The sequence below is a fragment of the Condylostylus longicornis genome, unplaced genomic scaffold (genome assembly GCF_029603195.1).
Source record: "Condylostylus longicornis isolate FDR11 unplaced genomic scaffold, ASM2960319v2 ptg000044l, whole genome shotgun sequence".
NCBI lineage: Eukaryota > Metazoa > Arthropoda > Insecta > Diptera > Dolichopodidae > Condylostylus > Condylostylus longicornis.
In genome coordinates this window covers 8,366,174-8,376,965 of record NW_026578013.1, presented here as the reverse complement: position 1 = coordinate 8,376,965, position 10,792 = coordinate 8,366,174, and the positions used below count along the sequence as shown (strand labels likewise).

At 22.8% G+C, this 10,792-nt stretch overlaps 1 protein-coding gene across 2 annotated transcripts in view; it reads left to right on the top strand.

Moving 5' to 3' along the window:
* The first annotated feature begins 257 nt into the window (after positions 1–257).
* The window catches only part of LOC129610218 (somatostatin receptor type 2-like), a 157,672-nt gene continuing 147,137 nt past the window's right edge, over positions 258–10,792 (top strand). For both annotated transcript variants that reach the window (XM_055522692.1, XM_055522691.1), the window contains exon 1: positions 258–482. The gene's annotated coding sequence lies outside the window, so the exon portion shown is untranslated. The remainder of the gene's footprint in view (positions 483–10,792) is intronic.

Here is a 10,792-nt window from a genome sequence, read left to right as displayed (position 1 = left end):
TGAATTCCAAATATAAATTTAGTAAAAAAAAGTGAAATATTTATTTTTATTATTTTTTAATTAAATTTTTTTTTATATATGATAAGGTGCATAAAATACAGAAGAATTTAAAAAAAAAGTGTGTCCCATAATTTTTAAATATAAAAGAAAAAAATTTATCTATTTTTTTTTTGTATAAAGAAAACGTAAGATATTGTTAAATTTAAGAAAAATATAAAAAATATTGCTTAGTTTTTAACAGCAAATATTTATTTTAGCGTTAATACTTATACCGTTATATAAGATATACAGAATATATTTGACAACAATAAAATTAATTCCAAAAACCTACACAAAAATAATAAAATATTTAAATATGCTTTATGTTTATCGTGTATTTTATATTTAAAAAAAAAAATAAATAAATAATTTAATAAAAATAAAAAAAGAATAGAGAATAAGTGAAAAATTTGAATTTTCTACAAAGGAAATTATCATCGAAGGTAAAGGAAAACTTTTTATTAAAATAAAATTTTATTTTAAATTTTTAAAACTTTTAAAAGTACCAAGGTACTTGGCCAAGATGTGGTTTTTTTCTAATTGCAATGCCATTTGTTTTTAGTATAATTTTCATAACTTCCAAGTGTTTATCTTTAATTTTTTCATACACTACTCTTAGGGTCTGATCGCCTATCCCGCTATTTTACTCGGCAAGTGAAAAGAAAATGAGTAACTATTTGTGCCATATATTTGTGTAATGCAATTTTCGAGTGAGAAGAATTATTCCGTATTGTGTGTCTCGTTTTTTATAAAACCAAATTTATTCAATTTGTTTTTGAAAGCGTTCAGGCGATAATTTGAGAAAAAATGCAAAAATCCAATTGAAAAAATGAGTAATCTTATTAGAAAAATGAGGTATCTATTCAATAATAGAGAGGATTCTGATTTGAAAATGGATAAAAAGTGAGCTAAAAAGTGACATACACGTTAATATGAGATAGGGCTTTGGGTATCTACTATACTCTAAACAAGATCTAAAGTAATAGAAAATTAAATATTATGGTTTTGCCTTTTCCAAAGTAATTAATTGAGTATAAGTTAAAGGACATAATAATTTAAAATTCTTTTATAATATTTTTATAGCATATTTACAGGCGAATATATTACATTACCAGCATACTATAGGTAGTCTCAATTTAGAACTTAATTTATACAAGTTTTTTTTTAAATATTCCCACATTATTGTTTGAAATAAAAAAGAGAAAAATAAATAAGTGAAAAAGGACGAATAACAAGATAAAAATTAAATTACAATTTTAAATAAAAAAAAAACAAGTATGCAAATGTATGCATTCATGTATTTTACATATTGTACGGTATGTGAGTAAGTATGTACGTAATCTACTGTATTATGCAAGTAACTATATTTTTAATATTATTGTTTTAGTGTTTTTTTGCTTTACTGATTTGACACAGAAGTTATATAGCCTTAGCCTCACTATATGAATTATCTCATTCATTAGGGAATACTTATGTATAATTTATATAGTATGTACATATGTATATATATACGGGAAAATTTATTTTAATATCTATTTAATTACGTTTTTTTTTTTGTTTGTTTTTGATATATTAAAATTGTACTCATATTATACTTTTACTATATAAATTATGGTACTTGTATACTTTTATATTATGGAACAAATAGAATTTAATATTTTATATATGTATAAAGGAATTTTTAATGATTTTGAAATTAAAATGAAGAGTTTTTGTTCAGTACATATGTATGTGTATGAAAAAAAAATATCTTGTACATATTGTGAAAAACGTATTTTTTTTTGCTCTGTTATTATTGTTTTAAAATTACATTGAATACTGTTATATAATTTGATATGTCATTCTAAGTATATATTATATAGGTACTATTAGATACTAGCATATAATATGGATTTAATTATTATATAGTTTATATCAATTTGATATTATTGTTTTGCTTATAATTACAATAAATTGACTTCAATAATTCAATTTGTTAAACTATAACTGGTGGGTGTTGCTAATAATAAGTTTCGTTCTAAAATAAAATTAATTTTAAGTAAAGATGTGATTGAGTAATGATAAACCATACTTCAAACTCCTCGATTACTCGATTTAGCTCGATTACAATAACTTGTTCTCTATATTAATTTTCATACCGTAAAAGAGTACTCTTAAATAAGAGCAAACTTCAAGGAGTAAAATTCTCACTCTGTTCACCTTTCAATGTTTGATTTTTATGAAAAGGAGACAATTTATTTTAAATCAATAGTATAGCAAAAATGTTATACTGTCAAAACTTTTCCGAAATTATGTTTCAATAGTTTTAATTTTATTAATAACATTCATCAGTTTGATTTTTAAATTTTCAATTTCAACTAAAATTGGAATTATAATCTAGACTAAAATCGAAATATAACCAAAAAATTAGCAATTTAATTCAAAAATAAATTATTAAAAGAGAAAAATGTAATTGAATTAATAATGTACACACATATAATGCATTAGCATATATGTTAAGTAATGCTAATTTTCAACACTAGGATCTATGAATAAATTGAGTCGCAAATGAAAAATAAACAAAATGAGAAAATTGACCTCTTTTATAATATTATGTTTAAAAATTCTACTAGATTTTCTTTTAGTAATGGTATACAGCATACAAGTTCGTAGTAAATTGTTCTAAATAAAGAAAAATCTTAAAAGTACAAAACTATAAAGCCCATAATATTTATATCTAAGCATTAAATAAGATAACAAGAATGAAAATAAATTAAAAACCTAATTAAATTTCATATCCTTTAATATGTAAGGCAACTACAAAATATTTTTCGTTTTTCTTGGCCACCTTTTGAACAAAATATAGGGAACTTAAAGAGAGATACTTGAAAAACACAAAACTGTGAACAATAGGGATGATTTATTTATTATATGATATTTTAAAATGAAAGAGGACATAAGCGTAGACGAGAGTAAACGCATAAAAATTTTTAAAGTGTAGAAATATAAGATCCAACAACTTAAAACACTAGTAATCTGGGTATTTACTAGCGGACATACACCTAGCTGACCTAGCAATAAATTTTATCTTTAATTTTTATAAAAGGATGTAAGATATTTATTATTATGCAAGAATTCTTTTGATAGCGGTGAACTTGGCTTAAAAAAGAGAATTTTATTTTTATTTTACCATTTTTCAATGAATTTTAAGTGAATGTTTTTTTTCCCATTAGATGTGCTAATTTTTATTTTACATTTTTTTTTATAAAATAAAATAAATTTTCAATAAAACTTAAAGAATATTTTAACATAATTTCTTTCTTTCCTTACACATACATAGAGAAAATTTGATAGAAAAGTTTTTATATTTTTTTTTTATTTTCTACATTAAAAATTTTATTAACTTTCTGTTTAATGCGTAAAATAGTGGTTTATAACCGCATCAATAATATAAAAGTGAACTTCCTATATATGCCGTATATATATACTACATCTACATATATACACATAAACTATATATATACATGATATATACGCTAAATGTACACAATATAAAATTTTAATGCAGAACGTCCTTACCAATTATATCTACTATAATATTACAGATACTATGACGATGTACGTGGGATGTACGCAAATACAGTATTGTAAATTACATTGTTTATCTTTAATGTGCACATATATATTAAATTTCCTTACAACATACATATATATACATATATACTCGTATATATAGAGAAATAGAGTTCATATTCATTAAATGGCGAATGTTTTTAATCCTTTAACAATATTTTACGGTATATGTACTTTAAAAACACCCCTTTAATTGTTGTAGTCCTTGTTGTCAATCGCAAATAAATTAAACTTCAATCAATTATATATGTGTATATGTGTATATTATACGAGTACGAACTTATTTTTGCAAAACGTCCAATGTTCATTTACCATGTAAATTGCGTTTTGTCAGTAATAATGGTAATATCGTAACATCGTGTATATTTAAATCTAAAAGAAAATAAGTGCTTTTGAGTTTAAAAAAAAATCTTTGGAGGAAATGATTGTTAATTACAAATAAGTAATTTACAATATTAACAACACCTAACAAATAAACATACACACACTATATAAGTTTTATAGTATATTGTTGGAATAATATTCATTCTACGATTATAAAAATTTGCAAGTTGAACTTTCTTTTAAGTTTTAATTGTTAACAAAGTTGCAAAGTTATTGACATACTTTTAGAGTATTGGAATTGTCTAGCTTGTATTGAAGCATATATTATGCACTTATCTATTCTATAATGCTCTAGATATTTTACACCGGATTATAATGAAATTGTTAGTGGAATATATTGTGAATATTCTTTGCTCTATGTCATAACACCACTGTTATTGTGGTGAACATTTTTTCAATTTCAAAACTTTTAAATTGGATACAGTGAATTATTAATGAAGTGCGTAAATCGCATATCGTTCAAATTCATTTCCCTGTTTCATACTCAAAAAATTCTCCGTAATTGAATCCCAATTTCATTTTTTTTTTAAATTTAATTAAAAGAATTTGTGGAATTTATCTTGGCATTTTCATCTCTTCATTCTTAAATTCTTAAAATGCTATTAAAATGATTTTTCTACAATGTTGTTGATATTTTTTTTTCCTTTTTTTTTTTTGAAATGTAGATAAACAGATCGTTATAATATAGGAATAGACAATCTATAACTTTGTTTCTTTATAATTTTAATTATCCTGATCCCTTAGAGAATTTTTGTATATTTTCTTTTTTATCTTTTTAATGTTTATTTGCCTAATGATAAGCAACCTTCAATTGAGGATATGAAATTCATGCCGTTTTTTTTTATACGATATACGTGTATATTCCTAATCTCGCGTATATAAATGAAAATGATAATTATGTATGTGTAAGGATGTGATATTAGATTCTAGATGAAAAAAGCAAAAAATGAAAAACATTTATTTTCTTTCATTCTGAGTTAACACGTTAAATACATTTATAAAACAAGCTATAAAAAAAAATAAATGATTTGTGACTACATAAAAAAAATTTAGAGAAGATGCTATCGCTGAAAGAATTTTAATGCCTCACATAACTTTTAATAAATCGTACAAAAATTTTTTAAATCGTATTTAATAAAATACGAGTATATGATATCAAAGATAATGTACGTATATGTGCATGTGTGCGTTATTTGCAGGAACAAGTGAATGTCGGAAAAAATTAATTTTGTTTTTAGTTTGTTGGTTGAAATTCGCGCATTTAATGGCATGTTTATAACATTTATTTGTATAGAAAATAAATTTTGATATTATTCTGATAAGGCATTAAAAAATTTTTATTATTATATTTTTTTTATTGCAATGCATATTTTGCGTGTGTCATTTATTTTTATTTTTAATCTTTGTTCAAAAGAATAACGCGAATTTGTTTAATTGAAAAAAAATATTTATGAATAAATACCATAAATTCAATTGGAAAGAAAAATATGCAATAGTGCAAGGTTATTTTTCGTTCAAAATAGTTTTCCACAATAAAACTTAAAATTTATTAATTTAATTTTAAAATATCTGTGAGGGAAATAAAAGTTTTGTTAATTTTTTTGATCTTTAACTAACTTTCATTTTAATATTATTTAGTAAAATTCTTAATTAAGAAATAGTAAATTGAGTTTACCATGTGTCGAATAATACTTACATAAAATTAAGCTATTAACAAAAATTATTGACTCCTGTCTAAAATATTTGCAAGTTACTCTATTATTGCACCTTCATGACTTTAAAATAATATTCTTTTAAGTCTTTAAGAAAGAAATCTTTATTTACAATTTCCTTATTAACACCACCTTTTTTCAAACCTCTCTATTTTGGGCTAGGACTTAAAAAAAATTTCGAACTAGGACTTACACGGTACCAGAGGGGTTATTGCCCTTACAATAACTTCAACTTTTATTCTACATGCTTATAAATTTAACAGAAATTTATGATCTACAATAAAAATTTGAATTTTACTTGAATTTACCAAAATTTGAAAAAAAATTTTAAATTAATTTGTATTAGAATCAGTGATGACAATAAAGCATTTCTTACTAATCTAAGACAATTTGTTCGCAAGTTTAAAATTCATATTTTTAATTGAACCATTTAATTTAGGAAAAAAGGTAACACAGCAATTCTTTTTTACAAAAAAGAAAAAATATCCCCTAAAAGTATGCAACGAACATTCAAAATTAAAAATTGTAATTCTTAATAGCTATTAGAAACAATTCATTCTGAAAACCAAGAACATTTTTGAAATATTTACAAGGATCACCTGGCTAATAAGAAAAAATATCAATTAAAATATTCTAATTCAATACCAGAGTTAAATCAACTATACAGCTCTTAATTATATAAGTAAAATTCATAATAAATTCCATTATATTATAAAATTTTCACAATATTCCGAATATATAAAAATTGAAATCATTGTATGCTAATAAATTATTTATTATTAGAAGTAAAAAAAACCCATAAAATAAATAAAAATGTCAAGATATTATTGAAATTAATTGCAGTTTTCAACAAAAATTTGCAATAAAAGCAATTGTTAATATACAACTACGAGTATAATATCGTTCATTGTACCCCGATAAATAATTGAAAAATATTTTAATAATAATATGCAAATAATTTATTTTTATATTCTACAATACAGAAAATTTTTAATAGCTAATGTTTTTTTATATTTGATACTGTAATAAAAATTAATTAAAATTATAATTATCTTGTATTTGTGTTCGAATATAAAATCTTTGAAATTCTATAATTTATTTAAATTAAATGAATATGAAATATTTTTTGAATAAAATAGCATTTAAATCATATTACACTTGCTTAATTTTACCACATTTTAAGAAATTTTAAATAATATTCAAAATTACATGAATTTCAAAAGTAAACCAAATTACTTAATTTCTTCTGCTCCTTTTAAAAATGCAAAAACAACAATTATTAATTATTATTTTTAAAAAAAAAACCAACTCAACTCTCTAGAATTTCATACTATTATAGAGATGAAATAGGTCTATTAATTTCCTTTTTAACCTTAAAATGATTTTAATGATTTAATGCCATCTAATTCTTTCCAATAGATTAAAGTAAAATTATAGCTTTGAATAAGAATAATTTAAATACCAAAAAAATTATTCAACCTTATAAATTGAAAGTCATCTTTTGAAGAAATTTAATATAACACTAAAAATAAATGAAAAATTTTAAAAATTTACTTGACTTCACTTTAATATTAAAAAATTTGTTATAAAATTTTATATAAACTTGTGATATTATACTTTAGAATCCTTGACTGAATGTCATATCCTTTATAGTTAGTTACTTATCAAAATCATTTTTAATCATTCATTATAACATAGAGGGAAGTTGCAGTGTAATACGAGATTTTTTTTTCTTATTATTATTATTATTTGTTAAGTTCTTGAATTCTTTATGCTTTAATTCTTACATTTTCTTTATAAATTTTATACTTATTATTGCATTTAAATTAACATTGCAGTACATGTATATATATCTATATAAAAGAGAAGAGAAAAGTGAAACAAAGACACACTAAGCAACCTACTTAAAGCACAAAATAAATTTATTATTCTTTTCCTGTTATAAAAAAATTCTCTATAGAAAAATTATCACACCAGTCACCAGATACCAACAATTTTTATATGCCATTAATGTTCAAGGGATCAATATAACATTGACATTTTAATAAAAGAAAAAAAAAAACGAAACAACAGCAAAATAAAAGAATAAAAAATAAAATTTCCAGGGTTATGTGCTTCACCTTCGGATGCGTCTGAACTTTTAAATTATTTTTTGTGTTTAGTTAGTAAAACTTCTCTTTTCTTCTCTTCTCTTCTTGATTCTTGTATTTCTGTTTTACGATATTAGAAAGCTAATTTAATCTTCAATTTTAATTTGATAATTTTCACTTGAACACATGAACCTTATGAAATTTAAATTAATTAAATTAGAATATTATCAATTGCCTATATTGAAAAAAAAAAAAATATTTGATGTGGCCAACGCTTGATAAAAAACATCGGATATTTTCTGAACAATATTTGATGATTTCAAAAAAAAATTTCATATTCAACGAAATAATGCCAAATCTTGCGAAAATAGATGATTACCGTTTCCCATAACACGAAAAAATGCATTTTTGTTGAAAATGTAGCACAGGAATTTTTATGTGACTTTTCATATTACATTCAATGCCTTTGGTAAAATTATATTGGAAGTCTTAGTATTTGCAATTTTGTTGTTCAAACCTTTAAAGAGAAAAACTAATGGAAATATCTTAATACAACCGCAGAACAGATGGATGAGGTAATCAAAATATGAGAAAATTTTTTTAAAACATTTTTCTCCTCAAACAGCTAGACTCCATTTAATAATATATTCCGGTTTCTATGCAAATGCTCTAGCAACTGAACTAGAGAGTTATGGACGAATTTCCGGCAAATTGTTCTTCACAATGGTTTAATAATTATGAAGTAGTATGTTCACAAGAGATGCTACATAAAATGCTACATTGAAACACATAATTACAAGAACAAAAGATATAAAGTATTGTATCCATTACACGAATGATATTAGTAATTACCATCTTTGTTATTAATTCGTAAAAGAATAACTAATCTTAATACCACTGTAGCTCAGTTGGTAGAGTGTCCGCCAGGAAGTGCTATGTCACTATGAGGCCGATTCGAGAAAAGTTTTGCAAGTTTTTCCATTAGTTTTTCTTATAAGAATTAATAATAAAAATAGACAAATAAACGTTGTATTGGTAATGAGTAATATTTTAAGGAGAACTTTAACAACCAATAATAATAAAACTCTTAACTCCAAGTAACGATAGAATTGGCAATTTATCGTTAAACTGAACAGATTTATTCAATGTAGTTTATAAAATTGTATTACATTGAAGAATTGACTTGAACAAAATACATCGAAACTTCGTTCTTGTTCATATTTTATATGTATTGATTGTCTTCTAAATCATAAGTTAGAAATCAACTTTCTTATATCCTTATATAAATCATTGAGCTTTTCCTTTAAAAATATTTTCTTAATCTAAATTATTATTTAAATAATTGGAAATTTTATGAATGAAGTTCCTTCAATAAAATTTATATTCAAAATTAAATTATTTATAGAAAATTAATGTATAAATTTCTAAGAATTTTAAATTATTAGAAAACAGTACACTGGAGGCAATCATTTGCAAGGAACACGTTTTTGTTTTTAGTTTATATTATAAAATTTCTTATTTCTTCAAGTCAAAAAGGTTACTTCCAAGAATTGGTTATAGGTATCGAATAATTACCAATAATAATTCATTAAAGAAATTTCTAGAAAGAAAATTGACTGAGTGCTTATTGAAACTTCCATTAATATTATATTGAATGAAAAATATTAATAATTGTATAAAAATTTATTGATTTATATTGTACGGGGTTTTTTTCTAAAATTCGATTAAAAATTGTTGTAAATTTTCTTTCCTTTTTTCATATTCCCTCTACGATACCTGATGATTTTGTAATAAATGAAAAATGAAAAAAAGGATATTTTTTCATTGTGTTTTATTAAGGAAATTCGATTTTTTTTTTAAATTTATTTGCACATGTATTAGTTCTGATCTTTATTTTTTGTTTTTGATTTCTAAGTCAACATTTTTAATAATAATTATGATGATGATGTCTCAATTATAAAAAACCATAATTAATCATGAAAATTATATTAAAGTCCTTGTTGTCAGTGTGCTCGTAAATTATGAATAAATTTTCTTTAATTAACTGACAAAAACTCATAACATTTTCCCAGGATAACTTCCTTTCTCGCTTTAATTTAATCAGTTTGTATAAAATATAAAATTTTTGTTTATCTTTTATGATTTCCCCCCGGTATCTGTTTTGGGAGGGAATGTTTGTTTTATAATATTTTTATGAGATTTTTATACCACATCAAAACTAGTATATAAAAATAAAAAGCTGGGTAAAATTACAGAATAATTAAGATTATTGTACTAGTATTTCTCTTAATTTTCGGTGTATTTTGGCAAATTGTTATTATTTGTTTAATAATAATTTAAAGATTAATATTTTGACGGTAATAGAAAAAAAATGTATCTAAGCAAAATTTTATAACAAATATTAAATTTGAAATTTCATTATTAAAATTCTTAAGGCTTGTTAATCGATTGAATTATGAACTTTAATCAATTTGTTTGCAAACTTTGTAGAAAATTTTTGCATTTTTGTTATATCAAAAACGAAACTGAAAAATATTACATATTTTAGTGCAATTTTGTAATATACTTACAACAAGGAATGCTGAACTTGAATTCAGATTTACCCATAGGCTGAATTGGTTTTTTTACCACAATAATCTTAATTGATAAATTTATAATTATGCATAGCATCCCAGAATAATTTTAATACAATAAAATTAATAAAATTTAATTAATCCGATAACATGACTGCGTAATTTTTCTTCTTAAAATTTATTTAAAATATAAAAAATCCAACATTCTTAAGTAAAATTCCTACTACAGGTTCATTGAACAAAATACGAGAGAATTGTAGATATTTATGCAAAACTATTAGGTAACTGTTTCATTATAATTTCTAGTATTCCAAAATTTTTACGGATAAACACCAGTAGCAATAACACCAATAATTTGACATAAACCCTGAATATTCTCTTC